This window comes from Lissotriton helveticus, chromosome 7, assembly GCF_964261635.1.
Source record: "Lissotriton helveticus chromosome 7, aLisHel1.1, whole genome shotgun sequence".
Classification (NCBI taxonomy): domain Eukaryota; kingdom Metazoa; phylum Chordata; class Amphibia; order Caudata; family Salamandridae; genus Lissotriton; species Lissotriton helveticus.
In genome coordinates, this window is record NC_136068.1 from 611,579,373 (window position 1) to 611,597,224 (window position 17,852).

The window sequence follows — 17,852 nt, forward strand, 5'->3', positions numbered from 1 at the left end:
AACCGAACAGGGAGATGTTGTCAAGCACTTTGCCTTTGAATTTGATACATGATTTAAATGTAGACTTAAATACAGACTTACAACTGTCTGCTAATAAGACACAAGCAACTGCTAAAGAGATAGAGGTCGCAGAGGCTGCAGAGGCTTCAAAATCAGATGTAGGAGCATCAAAAGCCAGTATGGCGATAAATGATCATCCCATAGACTCTAATGAGGCGCTGGAAGCAGATAAGGACATAACAGATTTCTACTCCTTCTCGGAAGATATTAGCTGGTCTGGGGATACGGAAGAGCTTGACGAAGTTGATGAAATTGAGAACGATACAGACTCCAACATAAGCTCAGAATCGGACCTTAACCCCCCAAAAGAGCAACGCGATAGGAGGAGAACTATACTTAAGAAGAAAAAGGCAGGACACCACGGAGCTAATGAACTGTCATGGGATTATACTCCGACCGTTTTGACTCTGAATCAGAATCAGATCCCTATCGCAAAATCTCAAGCACCATCCTTAGATCAGGCCCCAAACAGAGAGCAATTTGATCCACCGGGAGCTACACTGACACAAGTAATGGAAACAGTCTTACAAGCTATAGCATCTCACCGAGAAGAGACCTCAAAAGACAGTCGTAAAGCCCGAGCGGGACTACAGAAGGTTCAAGGTGTAGTTCGTAAACTCTCCAAGACAATGGGCGCCTTCACAGAAAGATTAAATGACATTGAAGACCGGATTGTAGTAAATGAAACGGAAGCTGCTGCCACAAATGAGCGAGTTGAAGTACACGAAGCACAGTTCCAGGATATTAGATGGAAACTTGAAGACTATGAAAATAGACTTTGTAGAAATAACCTTGGGGTGCCAGAAAAAGCTGAGGGTGAAGACTGTCGCTCCTTTATCATACAACTCTTTCGTGATACCCTTCCTGAGCTTAACACCTGGGACTGGAGCTATGAGGTACAGCGAGCGCATAGGGTTCCTATGTCTATAACACCTACGGCACCCACAGGCAAATATCCACGTGCAATCCTAGTATACTTTGGGAACTTTCTGCTTCGACAAGCCATATCAGAAAAAGCTACACCTGATAAACACTGCAGCAAGGATTCTATATCCTATTTTGTACGTCCTGACTTCTGTCATTGGACAGTTGAAAGGAGATGGCGACTCAGACAGCTTATCAAGCCTTTTCAAGAAAAAAAGGCTGTAGTATACTTGAACAATCCAGCCAAGTTAAAAGTAATTTATGAGGGTCAAACACAATTCTTCACATCCGAGATCAAGGCTAAAGAATATCTGGAGAGCTTATGAGAGATTCTTAACAATATATCAAGCCCTATTGCCAATGATGTGTAGATATTACTGGATGTCTGTATTTTTCTTTTCTCTTCTCTCTTCTCTCTTTTGGTGGGCCCAAATAGTTACTTATGAATTAGTTAAGAACTGGTATATAATATTATCTTTTCTTTTTTCTCTCTTCTGTAATACTCTTTTCTTTTCTATTTCATTATATTGTTCTTTTTTGCTACACACTTAAGATTGCATGCTTCACTGGTTCTGGTTGGAATATGCTAATCCATCACTATAGGCTCTTACGGAGTCTTATTGCCCTTTTTGGGATGCTGGGGGGTGCAAGGGGGGGAGGGTCAGGGGAGGGTGTAGGTTGGGGAGCAGGGTGGACAGAGTGGGGGGGGGGGAAATGCAGTGTAAAATGAGCAGGCTCGAGATTAATAAAGGAATATTGAGGAACAATACAACACTTTGCAAGGTTCATGAATACCGCCTAAAACATAAAACAACTAAATTGGGAAACTAAACTTAGGATGCTGGAATGTGGCGGGTCTTAACGACAGAGGAAAGAGGGCCCAATTTACTCAACTAATGGCTCATAGCTCCTGGGATATCATTTGTATACAGGAAACTCATATTCCTATAGGAGAGATAAGTCATTTAAAAATACCAGGCTTTAATTTATTGGTCACAACTACACAAACTTCAAAAACCAGAGGAGTTACAATCTTAGCGAGAACAAGACTAGGTACTCCAACACGTAAAAAAGCTGATACCCATGGTAGATGGGCCATTGCTCAACTAGATATGGGCATTACTATTTGCTCCATCTACGGCCTAATCTTGATGACCCTGCACTATATACTGAATTGGAATTAGAATTAGCATCATGGTCAGGTACTTTAATCCTCTGTGGAGACTTTAATTTAACATTTAATCAACTACAATGCGATCAGGGTCATTACAACTACACTGGCCGAAAACCGAGAGTATTCAGGGCAGTACTAAACTTGATCCGTAGTTATAATCTTCGAGACATATGGTCTTTAAAAAATACAAGAGATCCGGGATACACTTACTTTTCGTATCCTCATAGAAAATATGTACGCATAGATTATATTTTTACAACCATGGATATTGCCCTGAATGCTCTTATTTTTAAAGCCCCCAAGACAATTTCAGATCATAACTCTCTCCATATTACATTCGAGGCTCCTAGATACAACCGGGTTTACTCACAATGGACATTTGACCGAAAACTACTGGTTAATCAAGAATACATAGTGTATATTACACAATGGTCCAAAGAATTTTTTTATATAAATCAATATAGTGCATCAGTCACGCATGATTGTATGGGATAGCTTTAAGGCTGCGCTAAGGGGTGAGACAGCCACTTTTGTTGCCAGCCATAAAAAAGAACGAGAAGAGATACATACCCAGCTAATAAACAGACTAATAAATCTAGAACACTTACACGCCAACCAATTACATCATGGTGACCAGGCTGATGATACTCTGAGGAAGATCTTAATACTTAAAGCCGAGATAAATAATGATTTAACCCAAAAAGCAGCCGAAATTCTCCAAGCTAACCGAAATAAAATCTATGAGACAGGGGAAAATGTAGGGAGACACCTTGCTCTAAGAACACGGCAAACTCAATCTCGTAACTTCATACAAGGTATTGACTACGGCGGCCAGACATATACCACCCAGGAAGATATAGCTATATGTTTTCACGATTATTACCAAAAACTATATCAGAATGAAGATAAGCGAACGATTGACGAAACCAAAGAGTTTTTAATCAACTGGCTCAGAGAGACAAACATGGCAGAAACCATCGATGAAGATACAAAGAAGGAGTTAGATAAAGAAATCTCAAGAATAGAAGTAGAGCTGGCAATAGCTGAATTAGCTACAGGGAAAGCAGCGGGACCAGACAAGATACCCCTAGACCTATATAAAATATTGGGTAAAGTAATTATCCCATTCCTGCATGATCTCTTTTTAGGGATTCAGTGGCATGGAAAACCCCCTGAATCGTGTAAACAAACCAATATAGTTATCTTCAGGAAAAAGGATAAACCACCCGAATTAACAACATCGTATCGGCAAATCTCATTGATCAACTCAGATTCCAAAACATACGGCAAAATCTTTGCTAACCGCCTGGGTAAGATCGCTGAACATCTAGTGTCTCCCTGGCAACACGGGTTTATACCAGGCAAAACCACCACAGATCATACACGCAGAGTAATAACTCTATTCGACATCATGAAAATAAAGAGGGGGCAGATGTCGATGATTTTGCTGGATGCCGAAAAGGCTTTTGACCGGGTTTCTTGGCAGTTTCTTTGGGAAATATTAGCCATCAACAACATCGGCCCGGTATTCATAAAATCAATGAAAGCCCTTTATGTTGATCCAAAAGCAAGAATTCTGACTGGTGGTTGCGAATCCGAAAATATAAATATTCAGAGAGGCACGCGACAGGGGTGCCCGTGCTCTCCATTGTTATTCGCACTCTATATCAATCCCTTAATTATTAAACTATTAACATCGCCAGCGATCGTACCAATTAAAATTGGCATCTATAACACTAAAGTCCTCGCTTATGCCGATAACGTTGCGGTTGTAACAACTAACCCTACAGAGGCCTTAATCGAAATAGAAGAAACCACCAAATCCTTTGGGCACTATTCTGGATACTCTTTAAACCAAGATAAAACGATGGTTATATGCACCGAGAATACACCATTTATAAGTCAATACAGAGTAAAAAATGCAAAATATTTAGGAGTGAATATCTCGGCAAATACCAATGATATTAATACATTAAATTACGATCCTTTAATTAAAAAAATAAAAGCAGATCTACTCAGAGTAAACAACCTTCATCTGTCCATAATTGGTAGAAGTAACTATGTCAAAATGACAATATTCCCAAAGATTCTATATTTGTTTCGAGCAATTCCCCTCTTAATCAATAATGCCTCTATGAAAACGTTGAACCAAGCAATGTCCTCGTTTATTTGGAATTACGGGAAGATAAGAAGAGCCCTACCTAAGTTAGTATTACCAGTTTCCAGAGGTGGCCTAGCGGTTCCAAATTTAACATACTATTTATGGGCAACCATCTTACAGCAGATGACATTCCTGCTCACATCCAGTCGTAATGACCATAATGAATCATCACAATACATACCATCCATTTATGAATTAACACTGGGAAGCACAGCTAGAGGTCTACTATTAAGACAAATTGAACCTTCCTATTTTAAAAAAATCAAATTCAAAATTATTACAGATGCTTTTAAAATTTGGACTAGAACTACCAAAACACTGATAATTCCTAAATACACCAAGTATACACCTCTTTGGCATAGCTCAGTAATACCCCAATACCTTAACGATAATATAACTAAACGTTGGGAGAATCTAGGCCTAATCGTTATCGGCGACTTCTTAAATCAAGATGGTAGAACAACATTTGACGATCTATATGCCAAATATCATATCTACTCTGCAGACTATCTAAAGTTTATTCAAATCTACACATCACTGAGACAAAATATTTCAAATATAGACTTAAAATCCATACCACTCATAGATCTCATACAAAAACAAACAACCAGAATAAGTGATATATACGACATTTTCCTGAGTAACCACCCCGATGACCTAGAAACTATAGAAGCTAGCTGGGCCAATAAATTAAATAATCCTAATGTCGACATAGATATGTCTCTACAACTGTCTTCTAAAGTTATATTAGCGAGTAATCTAAAAGCCCAAATTTACAAAACTATATGCAACTTATATTATACACCCTCCAAACTGTTTACATGGGGTAAGATCGCTCAGGATAAATGTCCCAGATGTACACTTGGACCTGCAAATTTGATACATATGTTCTCTGACTGCCCCAAATTAGATCAAATTAAGAAAAGCATTATAAAATACTGGGCCGAGATTTTCGGCCATAAAATTAGAACCTCAACAACTTTGTTCCTGCTAGGTTATGATAGCTCTCTAGACCTTAGCAACCCAGAAATGTATACTACTTACATAGGTACTGCTATCTATAGAATTATTCTAGCAGCCGGATGGAAGGACTCTGAGGCTCCAGTATTTCAGGGATGGCTCAATAGACTTTTAGCAATATATAAACAAGAAGTCGCCATCTATAGAACCAGAGGGAAAAAATCTCGATCATATGGGGAACTAATTTGGTCACCAGTATCCAAATTGGTATGAACAACAGAGGGATTAAAACTAAAAAATTTAGTTTTTGTTAGGATAATACATGTAAATAGAAGACCTCTAGTTTAAGGCTAAGCTTTATTTTCATAATATGTTATCATTTTAAAGACTTGAAAAATGAATGTATTCTTTGCTGATTTTTAAACATCTGCCATTATGAATTTTTGCAAACTTCTTGCCTTCTGCCATGTATAAATACTCTATTTTTGCTATGTATTTAATTATGTATTTCTCGAACTTGCTCAATAAAAAATTTAAACAATAAAAAATAAAAATAAAAGAGGGCTTTTCTCCATATTACCAAACTGAAAAAACAGAATATTGAACATTTTACTATATTACATACTAAACACATGCCCCAGAAAAATGTCAGCATCGGTAAGAAAAGGCATGGAACATTCAAAATATTCGATTTTTTAAAAGAACCCAACAAAAAACATAAACAAATAAACAGACATCTCACTGCCAGAACGTTTTGTGTACTGTAACCATAGACATATCTGCCAGCTTTTTACAAAGGACCTCTTGCTTTCAGTCTGTGCCCATCAATCCCATTGCATAACTCACTACCTCCTTGTATCTCGTTTGAGAAGCACACAGAAGTTCCATACCCATATATATCACCTACCATGCCTCCACACATCACCACATCTATCAGTGTAATCAGGAAGCACAATAACACATCTACATTTCATCACTCTCCTTAAATGTAGGCATCACATACCTTCAGATACTACAGTATGGGCTTTTGCTGCTTTTGCACATGAAACTTCAACTATCCTTTGACTCTTTACTTGGGCACTTTCTACAGCCATTTACTGCACATCGTTGCAAATATGTTCAAAACATGTATGCAGTTCTGCTACATATGCCCATGATCCACCGTGCACCACATATTAACATCACCTATATACCATCCTTTCCTCCACAACTGAATATATTCACTTGACCATAGCAGGGATCATCAACACCCAAGCCAAATATTTCACACCATACTTTTGTTTATATGCGCATCCTTTGAGCAAAGATATGGAAACAAGAACTGTGAAGGAACCTTCCCATCACACCATCAGTATTCTTTCGAGTTTATTTTGTTAGATTTTTGCCAATATGGGCAATACAAATATAGTACATTTATACAAACAAAAATCCATCTTAGAAATACCACAATTTTTCATCATTTTCTCAAATACTATAGTAAAGTTTCTAGTTTGAAACATAATTGACTATCCACGGTATTCCACCTTGATATTGGCTCCTGAATATCGTGGTGCCAGGGTATTGTGGCCAAAATATCGATTACCAAAATATCATCTATGTAATTATTTGAATAGGTAAGTATAGGTGTTCTTTACTTACTCCACATATAAGTAAAATAAAGATCAAGGTACATAGATGTGAAGTTGAGAAAGTTAATGTATACTTACCTAAACACACTTACCTCCTCGCAGGGGCAGCTTCTCCGCTATGCCAGAGGATCGTCGTCCCCACCCACGGCCATGCAGGTAAGCGCGGCGGGGAAGGGTGGGGGAGGGGGGTGGCAAACAACGAGGAGGGAAAATTAATTATTTATTTAATTTCCCCTCATGGTGGTCTGTCGAATCCCCCCAACCCGGCCCCACTGCCCCACGTCTCTTAACTGCAAGGGCCGCAGCTGGCCGCCCTACTGCTGAAACGCAGCAGGCAGAAGAAAAATAAAATGACAATAAAAATATTATGTTGTCAATTTATTTGTGAATTCTAATCCGTGATTTTAGGGCGGGCCATGTTGTGTCAGCAGCAGGGGGAATGATGGTTTGCACTGAAAGTGCGCATGTCGGTCTGGCCTGCCGCCTCCTCCCAGTGCACAGAGCAGAGGCTCCCACTCCCTGCTGGAGTGTGAGACCGGCCTGCTCCTCCCAATCCCAGTGCTGCTCTCATGCTGGGAGTAATAGCAATAAGTGCAGCGTTGGATTTACGTAGGGAGTCTGGAAGCCTGTGCTCCTGGGTATTGGGGTGCCAGGAGCAGATGAGCATTATGATGTGGGAGCAGAAGACCGCGGTGGATGGTTCCGAAAGGGTAAGTGTATTTGTTTGAAATATTATTTTTTCTCCGCTCTGCGCTCCCAGGTTGGATTGGCAGCAGCCGCCTCTGCCTCCTCGATATTTTTGCTCCTTGATATTCTGATAGATTTCACTGTGCCACTCCTACAAGGCTTTCTTGCATACATTATACCTGACGCAGGTATAATGTAGTGCAGGGGTTTACAAAGTGACATATCTGCCTAGATGCGTCATTTTGTAAATATGGTGGAACATGGGGCATTGTTTACGCTGCAGCTGCATCACCAAAAGTGTCACAGTGGGCTCATAAATAAGCCCCCCTTTCTCTACCTCACCTGCAGGATAGCCCCCACAATAAACTTTAGAAAGACAATAATGCAGTACTAGTAAGACACACACATAGGGGCATATTTACAAGCCTCTAATGCCACCGGAGCGCCACTTTTTCTGACGCTCAAGTGGCTTTGCTCCATACCCCATATTTACACGGTGGCAATAAGCCATTTAATATCGCTACCTTGTAAATATGCCCCTACCCGCAGCAGTGAACACTTACTGAACCTTACTTAAAGAATAGTGAACATTTTTTACATAAAATTCACTGTCTTCTTAAGGTTCAGTTGATTCAAAGTTGATATATTAGTGAAACTTCTACTAACTATGCAAAATTTTCTAATAAAAAGTGTTTTTTCGACAACACTTTCACACTCCTTTTGTATCCGCTGTCATGTACCCAAATACTTATGAATGTAACAATAAGGGGTACCTGTCCTCATGGGGGGGGGGGGCGGGGTTAAATTGTGCTGTAAAACTTGAATAAAAATCGGTTTAAAAATAAAAAAACACTTTCACACTCCATCAATCAGAACAATTTTACATCCTCCAAAGAAAACTATGTTAAACATCCAATCAGCTTCAAGGAAAGATCCCATTGAACCAAAAGAACACAGTACTCCTTGATGCGTGCCTCCGTCCTCAGGAAATCAGCGAGTCAGGTATGTTGAGCAAAAACACTAAGGGGCTAATTTGTATAGCGGGCGGATCGCCACCGCCCGTATGGCAGTGGTGATCCGCCCGCTAAAAACGACCGCCTGCTCCCAAATTCCCCCCCCGCCAGATTACCATGGCGAGGGGATCCCCAGTGGACGTAAAGACCGTCCGCCGCTTTTCCGTCCGGTCGCAGAGTCGACCGGGCGGAAAAGCAGCTAACATGGTGGCGGTGTCTGGGAGACACCGCCATCCATATTAGCATGTGTGCGAGGATGTGCCTTTCCATGGCGGCATTGCCACCATGGAAAGGCAGGTGGTTTCAGCCATTGGGTGCCCGTTCCGGGCCCCCAGGGACTCTGGGGGTTGGGGGGTGCACATGGGGGGTACCTATGGTACCGCCCCAGCAGTTCCGCGTGGTGCCTGCCATGTTGTGCATGGAAGTGCACAACATGCCTTCCTGGCATTGTGGCGGGTGGTGCTGAGTGCACCGCCCACCAGAATGTCAGGAATGCAGGATGTGCCCGCCACTGTGGGGTGCGCATCCTAATGGACCCCACTGGACCCTCGCCCTTATAGCGGGCGGTCCCATTTCACAACTTTGTCTGCCCTCCATCCTAATTGGGCCCTAAGTTCCCTAATGCACTTCTATGTAATTGTTGTGGGCGCTGAAATAATTGTACTACAATCCCCACATGAACACTCCTTTTGAAATGGCAGCATCAAACCGCTGCAGACCTAATGCTCGCACTCAACTCACTGCGCCGCAGAGCAGTCCCCATGTGGCCTGTATTAATGCCACAGGCGCAATGCTTGCCTTCTTCTCACTGTACAACAATGCCATACTAACTCTTCCTCATGCATCCCTACAGCAAATGCCGCTCCCACTACGCTTGCTTGAACATTCACTAGCGGCATGTCAATTTGCAAACGTTTGAGCAAAAATGTTGACAAATCCCGGGCTAGTATCAGAGCCATGCCACTCACCGTATTCTAGAAACAGTAATCCTTATCATCTATCCCCAGTACATCTGATTTCCTTCACCGCATGGCAGGTGACAGTCTCAAAGCAATCAAAAGACTGGGCTGGTCCTAACAACCGGTGCATTCCATCCTCGTTGGCACTAAAACAACCTTCCTCTTCCAATTATTGACAGAAAATAGATGAATACATTAGTTAATTTATTAGCCAGAAGAAACACGATGAACACTTAAGTCAGCTCAGCAGCAACTACCACTGAGATCTACTCCAAGATTCTAGTCTCATTCAACATTCTATTGCGGCCTCCTTACATCATGAATGTAAGAATACATTTCCCTTTGCAATTCTGTCTCTTCTAAATTGTGTTAGTTGTCTCCTTCTAGAGTGTTTATGGCTGTGAGTTTCACTTTTGCCTACAGCTCAATATGGGCCTGTCTGGAGTTTCTCTGCCTCACCTCTCCTGTTGCCTTATTTTGCCTAGATCGCATGCCTATATTTGGTGTGGGTTCAACTTGTATCACTTTGGCTCTCTTGTCTAGCCCCAGACTACTTTTATTCTACTTCTGTCACAGTATGTTCTGATATGTTAATTGCCTCTTATTCTTAGGGTTCTGGTGGTGGGGTGTCTCATTTGAGTTTGGAGAGGCCTGTATTGGTTAGCATATAGGCGATACAGTCTCTGGGGCTTTTTCATTCTGTTCCACTCAGATGTCTTATTTTTTGTGTGAATAGCTCTTTTCTCTCCATTGATGGGTCATGTGGCCTGCTGAGTAGGTTTTGTCTTAGAGTCTTGTGGCTTCTTGTCTTGGTTTAGATGGCATGTTAGAACGTGCTTTCCAGTTCCATCCACCAGACTTTTGTGGTTGACTGAGAGGCAAAGGGGTTAGCAGTTAATAACACAAAATAACATTTGTGTAGTCCATTTGACCACACAATAAGGACCAGAAATCAATAACTAAAGTTAAGTGATTTATTGCGCATTAATAATCAATCCAGTAAATAAGTGGACTAAGAACGTATTATGAATGTGGATTTTTCATGTTTAGGAAGAAGCAGCAGAGTTTCTCAGAGGAACACTGAGTTGTATTCTTTTGCCTCTGGATTGTTCTGACTGTAGCTAATATTGACCTTCTTTCATCAAGCCAGAACCCATATGGATGCATTAATATATTTGTTGTAATAACAAATATATTAATGCATCAATCGAAAGAAGGCCAATAATAGCTACGGTCAGAACAATCCAGATGCAAAAGAATACAACTCGGTGTTCCTCTGAGAAACTCCGCTGGTTCTTCCTAAACGTGAAAAATTCTAAATAGTTGAACCTAAACCTTAAATCAATCTATGATAGGGTCATCAAAAAAGGTCAGCCGGAAGTATAGAGGTGCAGGAAGGTGTCTACATGGTGAGGGTTTCAGTAGAAATCCTCTAACGGGAGCAGGTGTTTAGCATATAGCCTTACACTCACAAGAATAGGGCAAGCAGAGAGGTTGTACCGCTCTAAGTCCAAAACGGATCTGCTCTAAAGTCTGGTATACATTAATGAAACCACACAGATACATCCTCATTTCCCAGACCTCAACTAATGGTGGTGAACTTCACACTGTGATGGCAACAGCTCTAGATTTTTTCTTCACTCGAAACGTGGACACTCAGAACGACTTTAAGTATCACTCCCTTCTCAATGCACAATAAATAGGCTGCACATCTCTCCTGATACTTTCTCTCCCAGGCCTCAATATCCCTAATACAAGGATTACCTTCTTTCTCTATCTAATGAAGCCTTGAAACCACATCAGCAGAGGAGAGAACATGCAAAGTAAACAGAAAAATAAATTATAAAATTCAGGCTTAGCTTAATTAGCTTTGTTAAACACTTCAATGTGCTCTTTGACTAAATGTTTATATGTGCATCTATAACTTCAAAACAAATGCAGCAATATAAATGCAACTTAGGTAAATGGGTCATTGTTACATATGCAATAGACTTTCAAATAAATGCAACATAACTTGAGACATTAGTGTAAATAAACCTCAGAACTAAATTTCTTCATGTTCGGCTAAACTTTAATGTACACATATTTATGAATCTCTAGTCTGCTACAGTGAAAGCATTTCAGTAATATATTTGAATACTTCACTTCTCATTAATAAAGTTACGTACACAGAGTATATGGTGCAAAGTGCATGGAAATATTGTACGTCTGTGATGTGCAAGGGTGGAGCTAAAATTGTGCTGCTCTAAAACCCATCTGATGTGAATCTAGCAATCTTATTCAAGATGTAGATATTATCAGATGTACCAATCAAAACCTCATGGGTTTCATACATTTCCATCTGTATTGCTACTCTTGTTTCATTTCATCATAGTATCTACACTGACTCTCTTCTAATTCTTCATCCACATGCTTTCTTTTCATTCCCCTCTTTGCTTGTAAACTCTTATATCTCTTAAAGACTGCAACAAGGAGTGTTGCACAAAACAAAAATTATCACAAGATTCTTCAAGATGGATCCCAGTAATCCCCTTCCTAGACCTCAAAACATTTACCTACTGCAACAAATCCATTTCCAGTTGCTTCCCAAGCACCTGTTGCTTCTAACTCATTCAAATCTCCCTTCAGATCAGTAATGTGTTTGATAAACATCTTCAAATCTTTATTTTTGTCAGGGAACTAAGAACAACATTGTTGGCACTTTAACATCCGACAGACTCCACCCTCTTTCGTGAGGAAGATCTCTATCGCAAGGCGATCCTACAAAACCGTGGACCTTACAGCAACCATTTCAGTATCTACAGTTAATAAATCTCCTGCTGTACTGGTGGACAGTTAATCTACTATGGTGGACAACTTTCTAGTCCTGATATAATTCAAAATTACACCTACAGATGGAATCATTGAACCAAAAATATCTCTCACTATTTCTCCAGCATTAGCTTCTTGCTTGGGCCTAGACTCCTCCCTCATAGGTTCGTCAAAATGTTCCACAAAATACATTTTCATAAAAACTATATCTAAGTAACATGTACCATACCATTTTTTGGGCATCCTGAAAAATGTGTATTCTCCACAAACGTAATAAGCTCCATCAATAACTGGATCTTGACATGCTAATAATAATTCCCGAATTTTCTCTAGCTTCAAAAGTGTGGTAACGTTCACTCTTTCCCATAAATTTAGTGTTAAATGTAGACTTATCTCTATATATGCATAAGTTCCCTTTATGTTTCTAATTCAAACCCAATGCTGCTTGATTCCCTGCCACTTGATGCTGAATTTCTTCTCTGGTCCAGTGATGTCCAATCCTAACTGTCTTCGACTCAAATTCCATTTCTCTCCTACTAAATTTAGGAAGTTCTTCGCAACATTTATTCAAATGCAAGTCAAGTTGATTCGATGAGAATAGACAGTGACTTGTGTCATGGTCGGTTTAAAGTACCTTTAATTTCTCTCTACATCTTTAGCCCCGGAGTGCCGATTTAAATGCTTAAGATTGGGAACTTTTGAAAAAATCAAATCATAATTCAAAAAGTAATACTGAAAATGACCCTGTTCATGCAAAAGACACATTAATAGCCTACAAGTGACACCATAAGTTAGGGGAATATGATGGTACATAATACCCCAAGCAACTGATGCAGGTAATTTCACGCAGAACAAAAGGGGATGGTGATGGACGGAGCATCTGAACCAATCAAACACTCACACCGAGTCAAGAGATCTGGGTTCAATCCATCATCGTTCTTTTCTCCCACTCTGCCCCCCCTATTCAGACATGGCCATATGCAAATCAGTCCGACCCTGTGCCTCATGGGAACAGTCCAGCCCGAACTGCCAAGCCATGCCTTCCCTGGACCGGAAACAAGCTTCCTAGGACCAGTTTCTGGCATTCCAGCCATCTTCAGCCAGGCTTGCTCGAATCCAGTGGCAAAGTGAGCAAATGACTCACATCTGAGCAGACCCTGCCATTATGGCGAACAAAGCGGTACAAAAGGGGGTGGTGATGGACGGAGTATCTGAACCAATCAAACACTCACCCCCAGTCAAGAGATCTGGGTTTAATCCATCATCGTTCTTTAGCCCACTCTGCCACCCCAGTTCAGACATTGCCATATGCAAATCAGTCTGACCCTGTGCCTCATGGGAATAGTCCAGCCCGAGCTGCCAAGCCATGCCTTCCCTGGACCGGAAACCAACTTCCTAGGACTGGTTTCTGGCATTCCAGCTGTCTTCAGCCAGGCTTGCTTGAATCCAGTGGCAAAGTGAGCAAGGGACTCACGTCTGAGCAGACCCTGCCATTATGGCGAACAAAGCGGTACAAAAGGGGGTGGTGATGGACAGAGTATCTGAACCAATCAAACACTCACACCCAGTCAAGAGATCTGGGTTTAATCCATCACCGTTCTTTAGCCCACTCTACCACCCCAGTTCAGACATGGCCATATGCAAATCAGTCTGACCCTGTGCCTCATGGGAACAGTCCAACCCGAACTGCCAAGGCATGCCTTCCCTGGACCGGAAACAAGCTTCCTAGTACCAGTTTCTGGCATTCCAGCCGTCTTCAGCCAGGCTTGCTCGAATCCAGTGGCAAAGTGAGCAAATGACTCACATCTGAGCAGACCCTGCCATTATGGCGAACAAAGCTGTACAAAAGGGGGTGGTGATGGACGGTGTATCTGAACCAATCAAACACTCACCCCCAGTTAAGAGATCTGGGTTTAATCCATCATCGTTCTTTAGCCCACTCTGCCATCCCAGTTCAGACATTGCCATATGCAAATCAGTCTGACCCTGTGCCTCATGGGAACAGTCCAGCCCGAACTGCCAAGTCATGCCTTCCCTGGACCGGAAACCAACTTCCTAGGACTGGTTTCTGGCATTCCAGCCGTCTTCAGCCAGGCTTGCTGGAATCCAGTGGCAAAGTGAGCAAGGGACTCACGTCTGAGCAGACCCTGCCATTATGGCGAACAAAGCGGTACAAAAGGGGGTGATGATGGACAGAGTATCTGAACCAATCAAACACTCACACCCAGTCAAGAGATCTGGGTTTAATCCATTACCGTTCTTTAGCCCACTCTGCCACCCCAGTTCAGACATGGCCATATGCAAATCAGTCTGACCCTGTGCCTCATGGGAACAGTCCAGCCCGAACTGCCAAGCTATGCCTCCTTTTGTACCGCATTGTTCGCCATAAGTTGGCAGGGTATGCTCAGACGTGAGTCCCTTGCTCACTTTGCCACTGGATTCAAGCAAGCCTAGCTGAAGACGGCTGGAATGCCAGAAAACGGTCCTAGGAAGCTTGTTTCCGGTCCAAGGAAGGCATGGCTTGGCAGTTCGGCTGGACTGTTCCCATGAGGCACAGGGTCAGACCGATTTGCATATGGCCATGTCTGAACTGGGGTGGCAGAGTGGGCTAAAGAACGGTGATGGATTAAACCCAGATCTGTTGACTGGGTGTGAGTGTTTGATTGGTTCAGATGTTCCGTCCATCACCACCCCCTTTTGTACCGGTAATTTCATGCATACAGAGCAATCCCTAGTGTTCAAAGTGTTAATGTACTCATAAAGTAACTTATAATAAACATTTGAAGAAAGATCTTCTCTAGATGAGTCTACATGAGATTCCCTCTCATCCAGTGAATGTAAACCACTATCAGTAGATCTCAGGGTAATAGGGATAGCTCTGTATCTAATCTCAGTTGAACTTGAGGACATGAGTGGGAATAACCATGCAAGCAACAAAATCAAAATTAAAATGACAGCTATTAACACACATGCTAAAATGTACCTGCGTCTACTACTGTTATTGGTTTCCACTTTTTTTAGAATCAGACCATTTGGAGGTAAATAGCAGCAGCAGAGACTGACTTTTCTGTTGATTTCCACCTGTGCAACTGCCAAAACAAAGTTCAAATGATGTGCACTGAAACTATATACAAAGTTTTTGTGAGTCTTCCTTAGCCCTACTCCATGTTCTTTTAAATTACACCATTACACTCCTTCACCAGGTTCTGGCCTAGGTCATCTTCTCTATTCGTTTAACAAAGTCTATTTAAATTGTCTCTGTTCACAAGCACATTTCAAAATTCAATCTAGAAATCAAGCTAATAATAATTGTAAATCTGTTAAGTGGCAAGGTAAAGTCGAAACACAGTTCAGACAAGATAATATATTCACCGAGGTTTAGTTGGAATTTCACTTTTATTTACCAGCTCCCAAAACTCTTTCTCGCGCTCTCTCTCTCTCTGTCATCTGCTGCAAAGTACGTCCATTCAGGTGAAGAGTACCTTTGACAGGGTACTCTAGCTCTTTTTGATCTCCTGAGTGCATGCCCTTCACCTTCACTGTCACCCCAGTCAGAATCCTCAATATCTTCCTGAATAGCTGGTGGCACATGTTCCTCAGGTAAATGTCTTCTTGTCCAACATTCTCCAGTTCTCTGTCATGTTACCATAGCACTAGGTTCTTCATCAGGGTCCGAATCTGGCTCAGTTAACACCACAGGATGAGACTCTCCTGCCTCAGCTTCGACTGTTGACCCATCTCAGAATTAGCTTGTGCTGTTTCAGGCTCTTGTCATTCCCCCACAGCTTCTCACACCTGCTCCCAATTTCTCTGTTACAACTAGGACTTCTGGGAGAGGTGCTGTCACATCATCAAGGGGACATGCGACTCTGTGAGTATGAGCAGCATGTACCCAATTTGGGAGATCTCTGCACTTCACAGCAGTTGTCACCAAAATGATTTGGTAAGAACCACGCCAATGAGGCTCCAGTCATGTTTTCCGAACATGCTTCTTCACCAGAACGCAGTCTCCAGAACTGAGGCCATGGCACTGCTCCTGAGGTGGCACGGCTGTGGCTGCTCCAGCCGGTGAGACACAGAATGCACCATGTCAGCCAATTCTTTGCAGTAATCAAGAATCATGTCAGCTGTTATGTTCACAAGTGCATTTGCAGGTAGGGCTGGGAATCTCATTGTTCTGCCCATGATTATCTCATGATGAGACAATCCTGTCCTCCAAACAGGAACACTGTGAAGACTCATCAACACAAGAGGCAAAGCATCAGGCCATTTCAAAGACATTGAAGCATACACTTTGGGTAGTCTGGATTTCAGCGTGCCATTCAACTACTCCACAATTCCTGAAGCCTCAGGACGATAATGGCAATGTAGTCTCAGCTCCACTTGCAATGCTGTGCACAGCATCCTCAAGACCTCATTATGAAAATTAAATCTTTGGTCTGACTCCAGAGAAGTCAGGAACCTGAACATCGGTAGTAACTCTCTCAACAACAGTTTTGCTACGTTGAGACTGTCATTTATTCTGGCCGGGTAAGCATCAACCCAACGTGAAAAGATGCACACAATCACCAGGACATATCTCAGCCTGTTGCACACAGGCATCTCAATAAAGTCCAACTCCATCCTGTTGAAGGGTCCTCCTAGCCTGTTGAAGGGACCTCCTGATCTCGCTATGTGACTTAATGTGACTGCAATTCTTTTCCCTACGTTCATCTGTTGACACACAACACGTCTGTGACACAGTCTTTCAGCCATCAACCTGAACCTGGGGTTAAACAATGTCTGAGGAAACAAACAAATCATGGCATCCCTCCCTATATGAGCAGGATCATGGTCATGTTTGGCCCTTGAGAGTAACAGACTATCAGGCAACATGGTTCTACCACCTACAGAAGCCCAAATATTATCATTGCTTTGAACAAAACCTGCTCTGACCCAAGTTTGCTGTTCGGCCTCTGTCCCTTCTTCCTGTAACCTCTTAACCTCCTCCCATGTATAAGCCTTGGTTAACAAAAGGCTGTAATTGGTCTCATCTGCTGAATCCTCACAGTACTCTCTGTTGAATGTGCAAGCACCATGGGCACAGTTCTATGCAACTTTATCAGCGTACTTGTTACCTACAGTCATCTCCACAGTGGTGCAAAGAACATATCATAACCGCGACCTGGGCAGGCCACTGCAATGCCTCAAGCAGCCTTCTTATTTCTTCATCGTTGCATACTGGGGATCCATAAAAGGTGCATGAAACCTCTGTGACCACAACTGTCCAAAATCATGAACAACGCAAAAGCCATACTGACTTAATGGTCACTTTCAACTGTGCAGAAACACAGCATGCCCTAGTAAGAGCGATTAACCCAGGCACTTGTGCAGAGGTTACCCCTTGAAGCCAGATAGCTTCAATTATGCTTGAGACTGTACAAACTGCTTGATGCAGCTCTCAAATTTTGTGAATTATGTTGTAGACAAGATACG